Source organism: Scyliorhinus torazame, chromosome 11, assembly GCF_047496885.1.
Source record: "Scyliorhinus torazame isolate Kashiwa2021f chromosome 11, sScyTor2.1, whole genome shotgun sequence".
In the NCBI taxonomy this organism is placed as follows: Eukaryota; Metazoa; Chordata; class Chondrichthyes; order Carcharhiniformes; family Scyliorhinidae; genus Scyliorhinus; species Scyliorhinus torazame.
In genome coordinates, this window is record NC_092717.1 from 10997714 (window position 1) to 11018571 (window position 20858).

General features: G+C 47.2%; 1 long non-coding RNA gene across 5 annotated transcripts in view; it reads right to left on the reverse strand.

The window, feature by feature from the left end:
* Positions 1–4894: 4894 nt before the first annotated feature.
* Positions 4895–20858, reverse strand: part of LOC140385122 (uncharacterized) — a 111326-nt gene continuing 95362 nt past the window's right edge. For 3 of the 5 annotated variants that reach the window (XR_011933291.1, XR_011933290.1, XR_011933289.1), the window contains 2 exons: positions 11665–11777; positions 8846–10224 (listed from right to left, as the gene is read on the reverse strand). This is a non-coding gene — a long non-coding RNA (uncharacterized lncRNA). Of the gene's footprint in view, positions 6024–8845; positions 10225–11664; positions 11781–20858 lie in introns of those variants that run through there. The other 2 variants (XR_011933292.1, XR_011933293.1) reach the window with 2 other exon arrangements.

Sequence of the window (20858 nt, forward strand, 5' to 3'; positions counted from 1 at the left end):
CTCATTCTCACCTGAGTCATATGCACCCTGTGCACCACCTTAAACTGTATCAGGCTCATCCTTGCACAGAAGGAGGTCCCATTTACCCTTTGCAGTGCCTCATTCCATACTCCCCAATTGATCTACAGTCTGCAATCTTAACCTCACAGCAAACCACTGGTAGTTTTATATACCAATGTGTGTTTGGGGACAGGGTAGTTTGAATTCTCACTGAGGTTTAAAACATATTGCTTAAATTGATAGTATGAACAATAAGACCTCAAAGCCCGTGAATTTTGTTTATAAAGGAAGAACTTACATAAAAATAGCACCTTCAGAAACTTCATGTTGCCACCCCTCGTACTCCCTGCCAAAGCGCTTAAAAGCCAATGAAGTAATTTTGGAATTGTCATCTCTGTTGTAATGTAGAGAATGTGTAGCGTTCAATTTGTGCACAGCAAGCTCCCACGGCAATGCGATCATGATTAGATAATCTTTGCACAATGCCGGTTAAGCGGTACGTATTGGTCGCTGCACCTCTCCAAAATAATGCCATGAGATTCAAGAGGGCTGAAATCTCTTTTGAAAGGCGGCATCTCCAACAGTGCAGCACTCTCTCAGTATGGCAATGGCCCTGTCAACCTAGGTTATGTGCTTAAATGTCGAGAGTGTTCTTCAATCCATGACTGTAAGACTCAAGAGGTGAAAGCTGGCCTTCAGCTGACAGTTCTAGTCATTAACATCGGGTATATTGGGGGGTACTGGCAAGGATTCGTGGACATCATGTCCCGGGTCTTGTAAACTGGGGTGGTAATGAGTCCTGAGGTGGCAATCTTTGGGGTGTCAGAGGACCCGGGAGTCCAGGAGGAGAAGGAGGCTGACGTCTTGGCCTTTGCTTCCCTGGTAGCCTGGCGACGAATACATGGAGGGACTCAAAGCCCCCGAAGACCAAAGCATGGCTATCGCACATGGCGAGATTTCTCGGTCTAGAAAAGGTTAAGTTCGCCTTGAGAGGTTCACTATCGGGGTTCGCCCGGAGGTGGCAGCCATTCATTGACTTCTTCGCGGAGAGGGGGGGAGGGAGGGGGGGGGGGCTGCTAGGGTAGTGTACAGTAGGGGGTAGTTTAGGCAGGTCCTTGCGAGAATGGAGTTGTGGTTTGTACTATGTGTTATTTGCTTTTCCTTTTGTACAGTACTATACAATGTCATTGTTTTATATGCCAAAAATACCTCAATAAAATTGTCTTTAAAAAAATCATTGGGTATATTATTGGAGCATTTTCATATAATGCCATCAGATGGTGCAAATTAAACACTTCATTGGAATGCTACTGGAAGATATCTTGTTTCTTTACACAATAGAGTTATCATTCAACCATGTCTGTGTCCTTAATATTGCAGGAAATGCTCATGGATCAAATGCTGCTTAAAAGCAGTTTAGCTCCACATAGAGTTTCTCTCTTCCCCATTTCTGATATTCCTACGGCAACCCCAATCAGATCAAACTTCTTTTCTAAACTGTGATTCCTTTGTTTTCAGGCAAAAAAAATCATCTGCTTGGGCTATCTGAGGATAGATCCTCATATCCTCATAGATTCTCCCAGAGCCTTGAGAAAATTCATAGGATTTTCCAGTTAACAATATGATTTAGAAGGAACTTGAAATGAATGAATGAAAGGCTGATTTGTGACTTGTGTATTTCTGATTGGTGTAAATCCCAACAACTTGGTGGCACCAAACCTGTGACTTTACGCCGGGTGGTGTTGGCTGCCATTTTCGTCAGTCATTTGAGCACCTGGGCGACTCTATGGAACACACAGAAATTAAAGCAACGTGTTCATTTTAGGTGTCGTTTAGACATTGTAGTAGAAAATAAGCTTATTTTAAATTTCATTGAAGGTGTGCTCTTTTATCTATTGCTAATAAATAGGACAGCTGCACAGCCAGGCAATGTCAGAAACAGCAAAGTTCAAATGTTTTGGAATGTTGGGTGAGCTCTTTGCGACTTGTTCAACCGACTCAGAAGTGAAAGTGAGCTTTTGGCTGACACTGCAGCCATTGACATTTAATCATTTTCATATGGTGCAAACTAAACTTTTTGGGGGAATTCTGCTAGAAGATACATTTCATATTTCTTCATTCACATGTGTCCAGAACTCATAAATGGTTACCTTTTCCCCCCTCCAGTATATTGAGTTCTGATTCATCAATGCTGAGCTGAAGGACACTGGGACAGTCTGAAGAACAGAAGGAGGCCATTCAGCCCCTCAAACCTGTTTCACCACTCATTTACATCAAGGGGTCAAAGGGCATATTGCCATCTTAGTAGTCCAAGCAGCCCCTGAAAAATGGGCCAATTTCTAGCCCCACGTGTTCAGAAATAATGTTACATCGTTTAATAAGCCCCGCAGAGAGAGGGGAGAATTGGTACACCAACACCTGGAACACTTTTGCACACATCTTTGTGGAGGAGTTGAAGTTGAGGCAGGCAAATCAGGTCACCTGCCCAACCCGTTGTCAAACACATCACCGAGCACCTTAATGAAGAGCTAACTAAATTCACAATGGGGATAAGAGAACTGAACATGCAGAAATAAAATTCAGATATTCTTCAATGAAATTGTCCCCCAGGCATGTTAGCTGTGTTATGATTGGTAGCACTCTTGTCTCTGAGTTAGAGGGTTGATAGTTCTACTCTCACTTTAAAGACGTGACCACAAAATTTAGCTTTCATAGAATTTGCATTCCAGAAGGAGGCCATTCGGCCCATCGAGTCTGCACCGGCTCTTGGAAAGAGTACCCTACCCAACCCCTCACCTCCACCCCAACCCCATAACCCAGTAACCCCACCCAATACTAAGGGCAATTTTGGACACTAACGGCAATTTATCATAGCCAATCCACCTAAACTGCACATCTTTGGACTGTGGGAGGAAACCGGAGCACCCGGAGGAAACCCACGCACACACGGGGAGAACGTGCAGACTCCGCACAGACAGTGACCCAAGCCAGGAATCGAACCTGGGACCCTGGAGCTGTGAAGCAATTGTGCTAACCACTATGCTACCGAGCTGGGAAACTTGTTCCCCCTCGGCTCCTTGCTTTAATGGTCAAATTAGCAAGGTAACCTGGGCTGACACTCCAGCACAATACCATGGGGGTGCTGCGCTGTTGGAAGTATCATTTCTCAGATGAAACATTAAACTCGAGCCCTGCCTTTTCCCTCAATTGGGTGGAAAATATCCCAGAGTCCTGTTTTGAGGGACAGCGGGGCAGTTATTTCAGGTGTCCTGACCAATCCTGATCCTTCAATCAACATCACAAGAAACGGACTATCTGTTTATCGCATTGCAGTTTGCGGGATCTTGCTGTGTACAAAGTGGCTGCTTCCTTTCCTACATTACAGCAGTGCCTACATTTCAAAAGGTAATTCCTCGGCTGAAAGGTGCCCCGGACTACCCTGTGATTGTGAAAGCTTCTAGATCCTTACTTTATTTGCATTCAGGCTGCGGTGATGACATTTCATCCTGAGAGCCAAACTGAGAAATTGACTTGAGATCACTTGCGGCAGTACACAAAACCATACCTCATCACTGGGACATAAGGAATGGGGGTAGGATTCGGCCATTCCGCTCTTTGAGCTTGCCCCGCCATTCAGTATGATCGTGGCTGATCCTCCAGCTCAATTCCATATCCTCACATCGCCTCTTGTGTCCTTTAATTCACATATCATCCAAAAAACTATCAGTCTCTGTTTTGAGTGTATTCAATGACTGAAGATCCGCAACTTTCTGGGCTAGAGAATTCCATAAGACCATAAGACATAGGAGCAGAATTAGGCCACTCGGCCCATCGAGTCTGCTCCACCATTCAATCAAGGCTGATATTTTTCTCATCCCCGTTCTCCTGCCTTCTCCCCATAACCCCATATTATCTATCTCTGTCTTAAAGACACTCAGTGATTTGGCCTCCACAACCTTCTGCGGCAAAGAGTTCCACAGAGTCACCAGCCTCTGAAGAAATTCCTCCTCATCTCTGTTTTAAAGGATCGTCCCTTTAGTCTGAGATGGTGTCCTCTGGTACCAAAGACCCATTGGTGAAGAATACTCTCCTTATCTCAGTCCCAAATGGCCACCCTCACATTTTGAAACTTCGATCCTTAGTTCTATACTTCCCCAACCACATGGAACATCCCACTTTGAGTTTGTCAAGCCCCTTAAGAATGTTGTATGCTTCAATGAGATCGCCTCTCATTCTTCTCAACTCTAGGCAATATAGGCCTGGTCTACTCAATCTCCCTCCAAAAGGCAGCTCTCACATAGAATCATAGAATTTACAGTGCAGAAGGAGGCCATTCGGCCCATCGAGTCTGCACCGGTCCTTGGAAAGAGCATCCTAGCCAAGCCCACACCTCCACCCCATCCCAGTAACCCCACCCAACCTATATTTGGACACAAAGGGCAATTTATCATAGAATTTACAGTGCAGAAGGAGGTCATTCGACCCATCGAGTCTGCACCGGCTCCTGGAAAGAGCACCCTACCCAAGGTCAACACCTCCACCCTATCCCCACAACCCAGCAACCCCACTCAACACTAAGGGCAATTTTGGACACTAAGGGCAATTTAGCGTGGCCAATCCACCTAAACTGCACATCTATGAACAGTGGGAGGAAACCGGAGCACCCGGAGGAAACCCACGCACACACGGGGGAGAACGTGCAGGCTCTGCGCAGGCAGTGACCCAAGCCGGAATCGAACCTGGGACCCTGGCGCTGTGAAGGAACTGTGCTAACCACTGTGCTACTGTGCTGCCCTACATCCCAGGAACCAGCCTAGTGCACCTTCGTTGCACTCTCTCCAAGGCTGGTATATCCTCCCATAGGTAAGGAGACCAAAATTGTACAGAGTACTCCAGTTGGTTTGGTTTTCCTGAAGCAGAGAATCGAGGTGAAGCTAGAACAATAGTGCAACCAAATAATTCAAATAAGCTCTCAGGCATCCGTCAAAGCATCTCTTCTTACACCCAGAATTATTCTCATTTAGACAGAAGAAAAAGCTTACTAATCGCCCTCTCGATTTATCCACTATAATAAGAAAGATGGTGACACCAACCGAGGCGATGGGAATAATGTAACAGTCACAAATAGCTCGGAAATAGAAGTGATCCAGTGTCAGCTCTCTACTCAATATCCTCTTTTACCTATCCCTGTCTTTTCATAAATCTGAGTGGATGGGAAATTAATTCCATCGGAGGAGATAAAGCAAAGCTAGAAACAACAAAAGATACGTGTTTACAAATTTCTGCGTTCTGATCATGACTGAGTATCAGTGATCATAACTTGCATCCTAGCACATTGCATTTGAGTATTTTCCTTTTAATGTTTTTATTAAGGATTTTTCATATTATACAGAAGATAAGCAGGAACATATGTCGAAAACAAAAATGTATATCCATCGATCGTTTTCCATTATTTACATCGGTTGTCTTCCGTTATTTACAACAGTTACAGCTTCTTGTTTTATGTTCCCTAGTTGGTGTTCATTTCTAGCCGGATCCCCTGCCTTCGTGACGACATGTATTTTGTTATTTGCTCGGCATGGGTGGGCTCCATTCCTCTTTATTCCCCCGGCTCCCCCCCCTTCCGTTTGCTTTCGTTGTTGTACCGTGGCTTCCCTCTCCCTCTGAATTATTGGCTGTTGGATTACGTATGAGTATTGAGCAAGGTGGTCATCGCAGAAAGGATTCCCTGATAGTGCAATGCCCCATGTTTGGGCCTGTGGTCATCAACGTTGCATATTCATTTGGTCGCAGACATGCAGACCTTTTTAAGTGAGTGCACTTCCTTTGAAATGTGCAACGTGTGTCAGTTACTAGAATGGGGAACCTCTTCGAACAGCAACACCACAGATGGTAGATGAGTAATTGTGTTCCTGTCATGATGTGTGAGGCTAAGAGACACTTCTTTGTGCGAAGGGCAGCAGAAGTGTGGCTCTCTCTTCCAGAACCAGCAGTAGTTGCTGGTTTGATTAGCCATTCTAAACCTAAGAGCGGGAGAGTTTATTTTTGCACGGCATGGCAAGGAGAGGCTATGGAGCCAAGACAACAACAACAACTTATATTTATATAGCACCTTTAATGCAATAATATCCCAAATCCTTTCGCACCAAGACACTTAAGGAGATTTTTGCCCAGGTGGCCAAAAGCTTGATCAGTGTGGTAGGTTTTAAGGAGCTTCTTAAACAATAAGGTAACGTAGAGAGGCAGTGGGGTTTAGGGAGGGAGTTCCAGAGCTATTGGGCCCAGGTAGCTGAAGGCTCAGCAATTTATGGGGGAGCGATTGAAAACAGAATGCTTAAGGGGCCAGAATTAGGCAAGCACAGCGATCCCAGAGGGTTATAGGGCTGGAGGAGATTACAGAGATGGGGAGGGGAGAGGCCAGGAAGGGATTTGAAAAGAAGGCTGAGAACTCTCCAAATCAAGGCATTGCCCAGCCTGGGTGCCAATGGATGTCAGTAGGTATAGGGGCGATAGGTGAACAAAACGTGGTGTAAGTAAGGACATGGGAGCAGAGTTTTGGATGGCCGCATGGTGTATGCAGGGAGATCAGCCAGGAGTGCGTTGGAATGGCCGTGTCTCTAAAGGTAACAAAAGCACAAATGAGGGTTTCAGAGGCTGATGAGGGTGGCACGGTGGCACAGTGGTTAGCACTGCTGCCTCACAGTTCCAGGGACCCGGGTTCAAATCCGGCCTCGGGTGACTGTGTGGAGTTTGCACTTTCGCCCCGTGTCTGCGTGGGTTTCCTCCGGTTTCCTCCCACAGTCCAAAGATGTGCAGGTTAGGTGGATTGGCCGTGTTAAATTTCCCCATTGTATCCAAAAGGTTAGGTGTGGTTACGGGGATAGGATGGAGGCATGGGCATAAGTAGGATGCTCTTTCCAAGGGACGGTGCAGACTCGATGGGCTGAATGGCCTCCTCCTCCACTGTAAAGTCTATGATGAGCCAATAAGGGGGTGAAGTTGGGTGATGCTACAGAGGCAGGTGGGCGGCGTTTAAGACATGAATGGCAAGACAGGCTCGAAGGACTGAATGGCCCCTCCCCTTTTCCCATCTTCCCGGGTGGCTGTCATGCTCCCATTCCTTTCAGCAAACAATCATGCTCCACTCGCCACACCACACTGAGCAGGTTAAACAATTACACTGTACTAATTGGCCCATGTCAGGGCTGATGATAAGGTAAACAAGTAAAAGCTGAGACAAATGTTAGATAATTAAATTGAAGGGGATGGCAGGGAGCTGAGGGGGGAGGGGGTGAAGAAAGTGACAAAAAAAAAATTAAAATGTGTGTTCATGTTGTGTTTTTGCAGTCACGGTGCCTATCCAGAAGGGATAATAACTGCACTCCATAAACTGAACCGTGTGCCATGTAGACATGCTCACAAATATTTCCAATCATGTTCTGCCCTCCTCAAATTATTCAACATATTCTTGCATCTGAGAATATACAATGGCATAGAAAATCTAATTAGCTGCAGGCAAAGAAAATAATTTTCTTTAATTTACAGCTTAAAGGGTGTGCCACAAATGCATCTTTATCAGTGCTGCTTTCTTCCCTGGTCTTGGTATTTTGCAAAAAAAAAATCCTCTGAAGCCAGGAGCATATGATGAATTCTTAAGCAGATCATACTGATAATTGTATTTCATAACTGTCAGGGTTGCAAGGATTGTCCATAGAGGTGCCTTAGCTCTGTTCAGCTATTTGTGTCATTGCTCCTCATAAGAGCTCAGCTCTCAATAAAACTGAAATCACTGGGGATATTGTTAGTCTTCAGGAAGGATTATTAAATTGAAGGGAAATTTATGAACGGCACTCTGTAACAATTAATCAGGAGCTGTTGATTAATAAAGTTATTCCCGAACTCTGATGAAACGAGCATCAGTTTGTCAGAATGCCCACTTTTGTCATTTTCCTTTTGATTAATGTACCCGTTTGAGTTCTCCCCCCCCCCCCCCCCCTTCCCCACCAAAAAAAAAGACCTTACCAAGTAATACACTAAAAATCATAAATATTGAATAAGCACACTGCACAGTTAACCTTGGGTAGCTTTTTTCGTCGGAATTTTTCATGGGGAAAACTTATATATTCAGAAAATAAATTGCTGTGGGGATTTTAAAAAACACAAGAGTGTGGAATTCTTTTATTTTTTTGGAGGGGGGGGGGGGTGGTGAAGGAGGGGGCGGGGCAGAATGTCACCTTGTCCAGCCTTGTCATTTTGAAAGGGTTGCAGTGATTAATTAGTTTAGTTAGATCCGCAATTTAGGTCAGAAATCCCTTTGAAAGCCAAATTTGTGTGTCCACATCAGGAGGGGGAAAATCCTGGCGACTTAAGACATCCTGGTGCAGAAACATCCTGGTGTTGCCTTTGAAACGAGCACTTAGTTAGCCCACAGGTACATGGCACACATCCAGCCAGACCCTACTAATGGTATCAAGTGGGATGCGCAACAAAAAAAAACAAGCATAAAATCCCAAATGTGCAGCGTGGAATTGCACAGTTATCGCCCTGTCAGTGGATCCGGAATTAAAACTCAATTGGTTTGCTGTAATTGACTTTGGCTCAAGTCGGTTTGTCCATTCCAAGCACCTTCTTGTTTCATGTCCAAAAACAACAAAAAGACTCCCTCAATTGCATTTCTATAAATAACTAATACGAAAGCTCATTAACTTGATGCTTCTCAAAGAAAATAGAGAACTCCTGAGGTTGTTGATCCGGGTGAATCTATTTCTCTGCGACAACAAAGTGCATGTGAAAATATCAAACGCAATCATTCTGGCAAGTTGGAGGTAATCACACAATCCCGCCCCTGGTATGACTTTTGTTTTTATTAGCACAAGTTTCATGTTTTACTCTGCGATCAGGTACCAAGCACAAAAACACAATACAATCTCCTCTTTTCTCCCTGAGACAGCTATGCCTCTAAACTCTCCCCCCACCCCTGCCAACAGATCGTGTCAAGGAAAGATGCACAGTTACAGATGTTTTGCATTGAGGCGCGGAGTGGATAAGAACACAATTCTGCTGTTCAGTAAACGCTCCAAATAAACCAGACCAAAACACTCACAGCCCACATCCCTGAGAGTCCAGCTCGAATACACATTTGCCTTTGCTGACGATTATTATCTGAACGGTTCGTTCTCTCTTGCATCTCAAATTGCAACAACAACAAAAAACAACCCCAAAAGTACAACTCCTTAAAGGCGTATAAATTCAGCGCCCCCCCTGCCCGCCGCCAAAATCTTCGGCTGCATGAGGACATTCCGAGGTGTGTGACCGCATGCACTAATGCCACATGCAAATACATGGGAAAGTGATAAAGTCGGCCACACAATGGCGCAGGCTGCGACTTAATTTACAACAAAGTGCTGGTGAGACTTCTGAGGAATCTTCCCCGAGGTGTCATAAGAGCAAATTTTCGAAGGCAGAAACTGATATTTTACCAGAGGAAGTCCCCAACCCGCCTGCATAATGAAATACATAGATCATCCCAGGAATACACATACAATAGACTATAGGGAAATGTATGTTGCAACATGAGACACACACACATTTTCAACTATACAAGTGTACAAAAGATTACATTGTGAAATGCATTACACGTGACTTAAGTTAAACAAATCTGAAGTGATTCAAATGGGGTCTTAACAGTGATCACCAAATTTGACTATTAAGGCACTCCTAGTTCATGGGAAGCTGCGCAGTTGGGGACACAATTTTGGATGATTCAGCAGGGAGCCGAGCGCCTGACAGCAACGCACGTGGACTAGAACCAGAAAATGCTGGTGAACACCCAGCAAGCCAGCCAGTTCCTGTGGAGAGAGAACCAGGGTTCAGGTGGGTGGCCTTTCCTTTGGCACTGGAAGAGGTTAACATTTTATAAGTAAAGTCAAGTCACCACAGTCCCAGATTCTGCTTTTCCCCCCTTTGAGGAGAGCTGGTGGTGGTGGTTTAACCTGAGGGTCACCACGCCTCAGGCGAGGGGCAGGGTTGAGAAGGCGGGGCTTTCATGGATAACCTCAGCCGGGACGGGGATTGAACCCGCGCTGTTGGCGTCGCTCCACATCACGAACCTGCTGACCAGCCCACTGAGCTAAACCGCAGGTATAAGATTCAGGGGTCAGTAGGGTGGATGCGGAGAGGCTGCAGCCATGCAGGTGACCAAGGTAAAAGGGTCAGGTGAAATTCCTGCCGGAGAGAGAAATAGAACTTGTTCAAGGCGGGATTCCTGGAAGAGGCAATGAATTAAACACTCAAACAAAAGACCTATGTCTAGTATTTTCTGCTTTTGCTGCTGGTTTCCAGCATTTGAAGTATTTTGCTTTCACACACCTCCACTTCTAAAACCTTTTTCTAATCTGTCTTTTATTTAAATGTAGAGTACCCAATTCTTTTTGTCTAATTAAGGGACATTTAGTGTGGTCAATCCACCTATCTGCACATCTATTTGGGTTGTGGGGGTGAGACCCACGCAGACACGGGGTCTAATCTGTTTTCTTCACGATGACGGATTCCCTTCAGTTGGAGGAACCTGTTGCCCACCTGAAATGCCGTTGGGGCTGATTTATACGCACCCCGTCGTGTTTTTGGCATGTAAAATAGGTCGGGTAGCAAATCCACCTCCTTTCCCACTCACCCGCGAACCGGTCCCCAAAAGGTACCAGGTGTGCGGGTGCTGATATCGGCAGTCCATCCATCATATTTAAATCAAGAATTAAAAAGGTCCATCAGACTTGTCAGCAAGCCTATTAACCTGAATAGCATGCTGACTGCACCAAGACATTGGGGTGTACGCAGTCAGGCGGAGGCTCCTCCCCCACCCCCACCCCCGTTCCTTTGGCCCTGTCTGCCGTACAAATCACAGGGACTGCTGGAGCAGCCGGGCAGTCAGATTGAGCAGTAAATTTCCAAGTGTGGGACTTCCTCCCTCTGAGGAGCAGATGTCGTGCTGCTAAACAATTTAGCAACTACTCCTGGTCTGAGCGGTGTCAAGGGGGCTTTCTGTTGAATGCACCCTTCGCCATCAGGAAACCCATGGTGGGGGTGCACTGTCGGCGGGACTGGAAGATGCCACTGATGGGAACGGCCGGAAAATCTCACCCATAGTTGGGGATTCGGTTGTTGGGAAATGCTAAGGAAGGAAGCATATCAGTGAATTAATTGCATCATAAATGATTGAACCAACAAGGAGATTTATTCTGAAAAGATTTCAAGTTCCATGTTATTTAAAAGCAGATCAGATATCCAGCCCATAAGAACTGAAGAAGATGTGATTTTAATGGCCAGTCAGTACCAATAACAAACAGACCATAAGGAGACCAGAACTTACCTAAAAAAAAATCTAATATAATTTATTGTGCGTTCCTTTGCATTCTGTCAACTATATGGAAAGGACAATGGACACTTTCTGTGGAATCAATCCCCCATGCAATAAACAGTGGAGACTCAAGCAAAATCTAGTGAAAACAACTAATTGTATCACAAGATTTCTGTTTTGTTGTCCATGTATCCAGCTGTTTGCTGCAAGTTTCGTTTCTTGTGTTTCTACACCTATGTATAATCTTACTTGTCAATAAATTTGGGCATCAGTCTTAGCCTTACACATTCTTCTAATATTGTCATACTCACCACTTTTTGGAAAAGATAGGAGAATCTACGGACATTGTATGATGTTGAAGAGGTCAGTTTTAGTCCCCTGACAAGCTATTGTATCTTCCACATTGGTTCATTGGAAACTTGCTCTGCTTGCAGAAGGAAAGAACAAAGAATTTGCATTTATATAGCACCTTTCACAACTTCAGGATGGACCTATCAGACATCCAATAGGGGGAGTGCGAGGATGGGGTGGTTGGAAGCAAGGGGATCATATGGTGAAATCTTCTGGTATATGTCCAATCAGAGCTGCTAACACATCATGTACATGAAGAAGTTATGGAACTTTGTAGAAAGGACAATTCATTCATGAAAAATGACCTTTTGTGATTTGTTGGAAGATTTGAGAGAGAGTTCAAGCCATGACAATAATCTTGTGGCGGTAAAAACAGAAAATGCTGAAAACACTTAGCAGGTCATCTGTGCTGAGAGAAACAGGGTTAAGATTTCAGATCAATGACCATTTATCAGAATAGCTTTGCTATTCTGGAGATGTTGGTTCCATTTGGATGTCCAAGCATTTCTTGTGGCAACAGACTACAACAGGAAGAAGCTGCATTTATATAGCACCCTTAAGGTCGAAAAGCCTCCCAATTTTAAACCGAGCCAAGTGAGGCGATATTAGAATGTCTGAACAATAGCTGGATATTGTGGAATGCCTGATAGGAGGAATGAAAGGTAGGAAAGTGGAGTGGTTTAGGGAGGGAATTCCAGACATTAGAGCCTCGGAGCTGACAGCGCCACTACCAATGGTGGGGCAATGAAAATTAGGAATGGGCCAGAGCCCAGAATCAAAGGAGTGCAGCGATCTTGGAGGGCTGTGAGGTTTGGGGAGGTTACAGAGATCAGGAGGGGCGTGCATCGAGGCGGAAGGCAATGACACGAGGTCACCGAAACCCAAGAAAGGACAGCAATCTCCAACCACACGGACCGTACAGTGAGTTTGTCATCCAGCTAAGACAACTGCTGGAAGGAAGCAATCCAGAATATTAACGAGGAATATTCCAGTTTTGTGCAAGGTTACTCAAGCTCGAAATAAATATCTTTGCATACTGACAACCCATAACACTGTGTTCTAAATAGGAAATAATGGAGTCTCAAATTGGGAATCACACTTCAGATCAAGTCACAAAGCACTTATGACAGAGCTGCCAAGATACTTTCCGCGGCTAGAAGAATGACTTTGGAAGCTTGCTAAAATCAGCGTTCAGTAGAAATTTCACCTTTTGCGCCAGCAATCTAATGCAGTAAAAGCATTAACTGTTTTACACACCAATTTTCTGCTACAATTTTATGAAGGATTTCAAAATAAACTATTTTTAGCTACACAAGCTAAAGCATTATTAACATTTACAGTAACCTGGTATGTTGCCCCCATACATTTAAACACATTTATATACAATACATAATCATTGACTGAATCATGCATGATATCAGGACAAAAATATGGACATCCAATGCTCTAACTATTTATTTCTGTGTGAAAGAAATCCTTGAGGAATGCTGTGGTTTAAATAGAAAAAGAGTGAAAATCATTCTTGGGATGTATTTTTATCATCAAAATCCTCCATTTTTAATTATTGTCAGAAATATCAGGAACGAAACATGAACTGATCAGACAGGCCAATATAAACCAAACATTAAACAGGGTGATCTTCAGAATTATATGCGTTCCTGGCAGTTTTGAAATAGGTTCTCTCTTTTGAATGCTAACCTGAACCAAAATTCCCAATGTGGAGAAACCAATTATTTCTAGTTAGAATCCAAGTGCCATCTGTTGTCGGAATGTAATGTCTCTTTTTATTTTGAAGTCTAGACTCCTGTGCAGTCATAGAATATTCCTCTCTCTCGCCCTTCTCTTTAATATTTAGATCTCCCCACTCTCAACAGTGCAATGTATCAGCATCACTATTCTCGCTGTGATGTGTGGAGGGACTGTCAGCTTAGGGACTTGTACTTCACTGTATAATTATACATGTTTTCCTGCATTATTCGCGCAACTCGGTGTGGGCTGTGCACATTGTGGGTACGATTTCATGGCTGTGTTGCGTCCTACGCGGATGCTGGTGTGCTGGTTAAATCTCGGGAGTGGACGAAATCGGGATCCGCGCCAGGCGTGAGTCGGTTCGCGATCTAACCGTCCCGCTTCCGGATCCCGCGTGACGAGACACCAATTGACACCAATTATGAGCAATCTCCATCTCATTAAGTGAGGTGGCAGCCCAATCTAACCAGCTCCCCAGCGAGAGGTCACGGGACGCCGTTTAGTACTCCTAGGTAAAAACAGAAGACAGCTGAGGGAAGCCGAGGAGGTGAGCAGCTATTTCCATTCGAGGCCATGCAGCCCAGGGGCACTGGAGTGCTGGGGGGGGGGAACCCTCAGGGGGGAACGGGCCTGGTCAGGGGGCTGGGAGCAATAGGTCGGGAGTCGCCGGGGGGAGGTGTGAGGGGTTTAGTGTCTGCGGGGTTCACAGTCCATCATCCAATATTGTGCATACCAATAACTGGGGCAACTACAGCTGCTGACTGTCTGTCCTACCAAACACTTCCAGGACAGAGTCCTGCTCTTGGTTATGAGCTGACGGTCACATTAACTCCCTTCGGCTGTGAGCAGCCTCTGGCTGCACAGCTGAAGGCTATTGCTAATAAGGAATTGGCCTTGTTAGTTATGTTGGCGCCTCACAGCTGCAGGTTGTGTTTGCTGCTTGCTCCTGCTGGTGGCTGCAGATGCCTAGAGGCTGCTGTTGCTGTTTCCTTCCTTTTCTGCAGCCGGAAAGAAGGACACCTGGGTCCTGGAACACTGGAATCAGGTTTGAAGCAAGAAGACGCTGCGGGATCTGGTGAGCGACATTGTTCCAAATGAGCCACCTGCCAACGCCATTGAAGAAATGCTTTCACAGATTGCTGATGCTTTTGTTGCAGGTGTGATCAGTGCTGCGTGTAACTGGCACGTCACCGCGGGTTACACACACTGGAAGTTAAGGATGTTCAGCTGCACATTCAGAGCCAGTGGAATATGTGGATGCCAGGATGTGGTTCCGGTGAGATTGGGCCGTGTGGGAGGGGCCTACACAGCTGCGGCTCCTGGACGGAGAATGGCTCTGATACGTGGAACAAGTCACACATTGATGGACAGATCATTTCTACCACAAAGTTCTGGACATGATAACACATCCTCAGCCTTATCCTCCATTTCTGTTGAGGAACCTGTGAGGGGTGATACCGTGTGTTTGTTGTTTCTTGTGTAAATGAGCTGATAGATCTTTGTATTGGTACCAATAAGGAACGGCGTGTTCGATGGAAGAGCTGATGCCGCCAGCAGGAAAGGCTTCTCGCAGATCGGGACGGCATTTTGTCCGTCAGCCCCCGACCCCTTTCGGGCTCCCCTCGCTTTTTTGACTCACCCCATCTCCAACCTTGGGGAGGCCCCCATTAACACCCCCTCATCCCCCCCTCTACTTGGCAAGGCCCCTCGGGCCCAACCCCTGGCAGTGCTGCCCTGGTACCTGGGCACCCTGACACTGCCAGGCTGGCACCCTGGCACCCTGGAAATGCCACCCAGGCACCCTGCCAGGGTGTTCAGGTGGCACTGCTAGGGTGCTGGGCTGGCAGTGTCACAATGCTCTGCTGCCAGGGGGAGTGCCAGGGTGCCAGCCTGCCCTTATCCTCTTTGACCAGGAGCCTTTCACACACATGCCACTGACAAAACACAAATTTCTTTACCCGTCAGTCTGGCCTCAATAAAAGTCGAGATGGATTTGCAGGTACAGCATTAGTTATTTTATTTGACTTGCAAGCCTGACTCAGTTCACAGCGGTACAAAATACATCTTGCTTTCTGTACCTCCGGAATCGAGTGAGTCTGTAGAACAAAGGAATCTCTACTGATACATTCAAATGGCATCAAGTTTCACATACACGATTCCCATAGGTCATCTTATACCCCTCCTGACCTGGCCATACATCCTAATTGGCTCACTTCCAATCCCTTCCTCTGGCCCTTATTACCCAGCATCCTTTTCCCCTCTGTAGCTGGACACACATCCTCCTTACTTTGCCATGCGGTCTGAAATCCTTTGTCTGTGAACTCACCAGGATGAGACTGGCCTATCTCTACATTACAGTAACTAATATCTCTAAAACAATTATTTTATATCACATTCGTCACCACCAGCTACAAACACCCCATAAAATTCACGTACCAACATCTCACTATGTCCTTTCTGTGTCTCCAAGAATAAAACGGCCCCCAATGGCCAAAAGCACCAGGAGACAGGAGGGGCTATCCCAGATATTCGGTCCCACACCCCCCTCAGAGTAAGGGGCCCTGAAGCACACAGGAGAGGCCGAGGAGAGGGCAGTGGCTGCAATGGAGTTCAGAATGCGCCAAACAATTAAGAGTCCAATGCAACGTGGATGTCCCTGTAGCAAGTGAGTCACCCGTCTCCCACAGACCAGTCCTTCCCAAGATCCCACCCCATGCCTTTTGTCTTGCAGGATCACCAGGAGATTCGGTTCGGTGGCATATGTGAGCGATCAAGTTCCTGGGTCACCCTCTGGTGAACTCCACACGCATATGCTGCAGCACATCAAGTGGAGGCAGGGTCTATCCAGGGAATGGACAGTCAGAGTGCTGCCTGACCCCAGGGAACAGCTGTTGCCCCGACAGATGTTGTGCTTCGTGGCACCCAGGCCAACACTGAAAGGGTGGCGGCCACGGTGGAAGGTCAGGGACAAAACATCAGACGTGTCAGAATCTCCAGGTCACACTGTGCTTTCCTTTGCTGAGCAGGACAGGTGGGCTCAGTCACAGGCGGACATGTCCACAGGGCACCTAGACATTGCTGCAGTGCTCCAGAGCTTGGTCCATTCGTAAAGCAGTCATTGCTGAGGGCATGACTTCGCCAGTTACAGAAGGACATGTCACAGTCACAGAGGGACATGATCAAGGCAGTGAGGGACATGGCTCACTTGCTGAGTGACATGTCCCAGTCTCAGTGCGCCATGGCTGAGGGCATCGAGCCCATGGTTCAGACGAGGGCGGGTCTCCAGGACTGGCAGCGTCAGGTAATGGTGGTGCCTCCGAAGCTCACTCCGGCCTCTCCTCTGCCCGATGGAGTAGCCCGGGGCCCAGCGACTACCTGAGGGAGGAGGAAGTGATGAGGCCCATGCCAGCGGCTGGAATATCTCAGCCCTTCCGAATCACCCCGAACTGACACTGCCGCACCTCATGGGCAGTGGGCAGAATAGGCTGGCAGGTCGTCACTGGTGACACCCGAACTTCGGCCCAGGTCCCGCGGAGGACAACCTCCAAGAGCATCACAGGTCAGAGGGCAAGAGAAACAATGGGTCACCTCGACTTCTGATGTGCTGTCTGGCAGCGGAAGAAGCGGAAGGCCACGGAAGAATAGAAAGATAGATGGGACTTAAGTCGGCACGGGTGTAGTAAACAGTAAGGGGGAAGGGCACACGTATTATAAATATTCACCATTAAACGCTGTCACATGAACGTGCCACACGGTTATACCCTCACCGAGAAGTGGCCGGGCTTGGGGGCAGCAGTGTGAGCCTGTCTTGTATAACAGCATCCCCAGCAAGTGAGGCCTAACCATTCACCATCTCCGGCAACGCCCCCCTCAACGTACTGAGTCCGTGAGAAGGAATCGCCAGCACACGTGCAGGGATCTCCCGGGCGGACAGTGGTTTGTTATCTTAAAGACAGGAATCAGACAATAAGGAGCAGCAGAGACCATCTCACGGTGAGCCGTCATCGTCCTCCGATCCACAGACAAGACCCGCTGATCCCCCCAACCCAGGGCCAACACCCTGTGGTGAGACTGGTATGATCCGCGGAGGGGGGAGAGGTGGAAGGGGTGGAAGGACTGAGGGAGAGGGAAGGGGTGGAGGGACTCTGGGAGAGGGAAGGGGTGGAGGGACTGAGGGAGAGGGAAGGGGTGGAGGGACTGAGGGAGAGGGAAGGGGTGGAGGGACTGAGGGAGAGGGAAGGGGTGGAGGGACTGAGGGCGAGGAAAGGGGTGGAGGGACTGAGGGAGAGGGAAGGGTGAGAGGCTCGGGGAAGCTGGAATTTGTGTGGGGTGGGTTGGGCTGTTGAAGCTGGGGAGAGGGGAGGAAGAGGTGGGACAGGGCGGCAGAGCTGCCAGTGGCCTGGCCTCCTTGTTGGTATTTCAGGCTGTGACGAGGTTGTCCTGTGTGCGGTGGCCCTGGACCAGGTTGGGCGGGCTGCCTTGCCACTCAGGCTCCACGCCCAGATCCTCATGGACACCATCCTCATCCTTATCTTCAGACCAGGCCCTACTGTCCTTCCTCCTCCTGTAGCACGCCGTCCGCTGCTGTACGATGACGGGCACCCCTTGTCGAACCGGTGCTTGGCGGGCAGTTTGTCCTCAAACACACCATGCTTAGTCTTCAAATGCCTTTGAAGTTTTGACAGTTTTAAGCTTTTATTTGCCAGTACTTCCTGGCACATAACACACATGGGCTATGTATCCTGATTTGCATTGGCAAAATTAATAAAGCCAAATCTCAAGAAATCATCTTTATACTGCTTTGTTCCCGATTTCAGCTTCACCTTAATGGGTTGTTGTTCAGAGGCCCTGGGGCTCACACCAGCCCTGCTTTGTCCTGCCGAGGACTCTCCTGGGAAGCTCTCTCCAGCACATTCAGTTGTGAGATTCTGGCCTGTTCGTGCCTCTGGCTCTCTCTTCCTTATTACGGAATGATCCATTTTCAATTCTTCAGACCTGCCGCTTGCTTGACGGCAGCTCAAAATGGAAGAATCTCTCTCGTACCCAAGCACATGACGTCAGTGTATGGGCGCGTGACCTGCTCTCTGCTGCCACTTCTCTCGTGAAGACTCCATCGATTTTTAAAAAAAACTGCTCCTGGATCAGCGCGCTGGCTGGGGCTGCGCGCTGCTCAGGGGGCATGCGTGCACGAGATGAGAACATAAGAACTAGGAGCAGGAGTAGGCCATCTGGCCCCTCGAGCCTGCTCCACCATTCAATGAGATCATGGCTGATCTTTTGTGGACTCAGCTCCACTTTCTGGCCCGAACACCATAACCCTTAATCCCTTTATTCTTCAAAAAACTATCTATCTTTATCTTAAAAACATTTAATGAAGGAGCCTCTACTGCTTCACTGGGCAAGGAATTCCATCGATTCACAACCCTTTGGGTGAAGAAGTTCCTCCTAAACTCAGTCCTAAATCTACTTCCCCTTATTTTGAGGCTATGCCCCCTAGTTCTGCTTTCACCCGGCAGTGGAAACAACCTGCCCGCATCTATCCTATCTATTCCCTTCATAATCTTATATGTTTCTATAAGATCCCCCCTCATCCTTCTAAATTTCAACGAGTACAGTCCCAGTCTACTCAACCTCTCCTCGTAATCCAACCCCTTCAGCTCTGGGATTAACCTAGTGAATCTCCTCTGCACACCCTCCAGTGCCAGTACGTCCTTTCTAAAGTAAGGAGACCAAAACTGAACACAATACTCCAGGTGTGGCCTCACTAACACCTTATACAATTGCAGCATAACCTCCCTAGTCTTAAACTCCATCCCTCAAGCAATGAAGGACAAAATTCCATTTGCCTTCTTAATCACCTGTTGCACCTGTAAACCAACTTTTTGCGACATGCACTAGCACACCCAGGTCTCTCTGCACAGCAGCATGTTTTAATATTTTATCATTTAAATAATAATCCCTTTTGCTGTTATTCCTACCAAAATGGATAACCTCACATTTGTGAGATGACCGGCATTCTGACACCTAATCGCAGCCGGCATTTTAAAAAGCTGGTCACGGCCATTGGGCACGCCTTCCCACAATCGGGAACGCCGTGACCAATCGCTCCGCGACCCTCCCGACGCCCGCCCGTGACCCACCCGCAGGCCGCGATCCTGAGTTTGAAAATGACTGATGCATAGAATTTCACTGCAGATGTGTAATTATTGTTGAGGATATTTCAGTTATAAAAACACCTCTTGAATGTTTGCCTGTCTGGCTACCTTGCAGCTATTCTGGGAGTTTCAACGGTCTGAAATCTATTCCACAAAGCTGATTCTGCAGAGAGAGAAAACATTTTTGGAAATGCACAGGCTGTTCCTTCGCTGTCGCTGGGTCAAAATCCTGGAACTCCCTCCCTAACAGCACAGTGGGTGTACCTACACCACAGGGACTGCAGCGGTTCAAGAACGCAGCTCACCACCACCTTCTTAAGGGCAATTCGAAATGGGCAATAAATGCTGGCCTCGCCAGTGTCACCCACAATCCTTGGATTGATTTGATAACAAGTAGCAGAAGAGAGAAGGACGTGCCACTCTTTCACAGTCAACAGGCACAGTCACGCCACTCCCCGATGCCCTGACTGAATGCAGCCACAGCCTCTGAAATTCCATCAAATGTACACATGATGGAATTGGAATGCTTGGGGCGGCGCAGTAGAACAGTGGTTAGCACTTCTGCTCCACAGCGCCAACATCCAAGGTTTGATTCCCAGCTTGGGTCACTGCCTGTGCGAAATGTGCACGTTCTCCCCGTGTCTGCGTGGGTTTCCTCCGGGCGCTCCGGTTTCCTCCCAGAAGTCCCCGAAAGACGTGCTGTTAGGTGAATTGGACATTCTGAATTCTCCCTCCGTGTCCCCGAACAGGCGCCGGAGTGTGGCGACGAGGGGCTTTTCACATTAACTTCATTGCAGTGTTAATGTAAACCTACTTGTGACACTAATAAAGATTATTATTAAATACCTTTCAGGACTTACAGAAATTAGAATATTGTACAATTTTAGATTTATTTCCCTGGAAATGTTATGCATGCATCAATAAAATGGATCGAGGGCATGAATGCTTGTTTTCTACCTGGGTGAAAGAGATACAGGGAATCTGTGTCATTCTCATCACCGTGACATTTTCCAGCTGGGAGGATCATGCATTCCAGCATGATTTCTGTCAGCCGGCCCCATATTTTTAAATCATTGGGCAGCACTCCTGCCCGTTGGTATATGTTGCACTCCAGGGCCTGGATGCAGTATTTAGACTGATGCCTCCGATGCAGGACAGAGGGGGGCGGGGGGGTGCTACACTGTCGGAGGTGCCATCTTTTGGATGAGATGTTGAACCGGGAATCCAGCTTCTCCTCGAAGAGCAGAGAA